This window comes from Fragaria vesca, linkage group LG2, assembly GCF_000184155.1.
Source record: "Fragaria vesca subsp. vesca linkage group LG2, FraVesHawaii_1.0, whole genome shotgun sequence".
Lineage (NCBI taxonomy): Eukaryota > Viridiplantae > Streptophyta > Magnoliopsida > Rosales > Rosaceae > Fragaria > Fragaria vesca.
In genome coordinates, this window is record NC_020492.1 from 13277927 (window position 1) to 13279667 (window position 1741).

Genomic DNA, 1741 nt, shown 5'->3' on the forward strand with positions numbered 1-1741 from the left:
TCGTCGTCGTCGTCGTCGTCTCTCTCTCTCTCTCTCTCTCTCTCTCTCTCTCTCTCTCTCTCTCTCTCTCTCTCTCTCTCTCTCTCCACTAAAAGCTAGGGTTAGGGTTTTTTTGTGGTTTTCAATTGTGATGCGTCCTTGATCCATGGCGGCTTTAGTGGCAGCGATGACAACGAGTTTGGCTTCCAAACTGTCTCTCAACAAGCAAGGGGAACTCGTGGATCAGATTTCGGAGATTTCAGGTGTCCAACCAAAGGCTTTGGGGCGCCAAGGTTTTACCTTGTCGGCTGGCTCAACATCGCAAAGGTTGTGACTTTTGACTCATTTCGTAGCGTTGTGCGAACTTCGGTTGAGATCCAGGCTAGAGGGAATCGGTTCTTGTTCACCTTCTCGAGCGAAAGAGACGTGAATCGAGTGAAGAAAGGGTACTTGGTGTTTTGAGAGAGCCATGATCCTCCTGAATGATTATGACGGCTTCTCGGACATCATGGCGGTTCCTCTGGATTTCGTGTGGATTTGGGTGGAGATCCAAGGGATAGCCTTAACTATGGTGGCAACTACAAAACTGGTGGGTGAAACAATTGGACCAGTTTTGATGGTGGACCAGCACAGTATTAATTGAGGTGTGGTGCGAGTTCACATCTCCTTCCCACTGAACTCTCTGGTTAGGTTGGATTGGCGAATCAGGTTCTCTCTTGTGAACATAGTGCAGATTACGTTCAAGTATGAACATCTGGTGGGAAGATGTAGGGTTTGTATGATGATCAACTACTGTGGACTTCGCTGCCCAAGAGAATTGGAGGAGTTTGAAGCAGCATCTAAACCGACTGCGCCCCCAGCTATGGAGTTTCACGCCTCAGCCACTACCTTCTTGGCCTCGCTTTCAATTTCCTCTGTTACTCTTCCAAAGGAAAAGCGGACTGTGAATATCAGAGAGGTCCCTGAGTTCCCGTCTCCAACCAAGATTACTGGAGTGAGGCGAAGCAGAGAAGAAGAAGAAAGGGGGGACGACAAACGTCTTAGGCATGCCCTAGCCCTAGTCCCCTGACTCCCCTCACCCTTGATTCCAGAGGAAGTTGGCTTCTCAGTTCATGAGTCGGGGATGCGCTGCATTTGAAAGATCAGGAAATCTTCAAAAAGGAGGGGTACGGTCGTCCTCGTGGTAGCCGCATCAAGAAGCGAGAGGTTCCATAATCAGAGGCATCGACTTCCATGGCTCTAGGATCGAGTGAGTTGGTGGTGGTAACAGAAGAGGAAGAGCTTCGCTCCGAGGGAGCAGCAGAGTAATCTCCTAATGGGATTAGGAAAGATCTCTTCTTAATGCTAGTAATTTTCTTCTCTCTTCTTTGACGATGAAAGGTACACCACTTGAGGTCTTAGGCCTGATTTATGAAGAGTTTAGGATGTTACTAGAGCTAAGAAGGTTAATTACTTTTTAGTTTGTCATATCCACCTTTTTAGATGTAGTTTTGAGGCTTGTTTTTCAATTATTAGATGTAGTTTAATTTCATACTAGCCATGTGATGTATGGTCTTTAGACTATTCATGTTTGACCTTTTGGTTGTTATGATCTCTGATCAATGAAATTTTTTCCGTTTACCTCAAAAAAAAAGAAAAAGAAAAAAGAAGTAGATCGTGTAAACCATCCTCTATAATATAAAAAGTGTGAAGAGAGAGAATGAGATCCTCTATATTTATAGAATTCTTAAAATTTGTATATTCATGAAGAAACCTATACAAT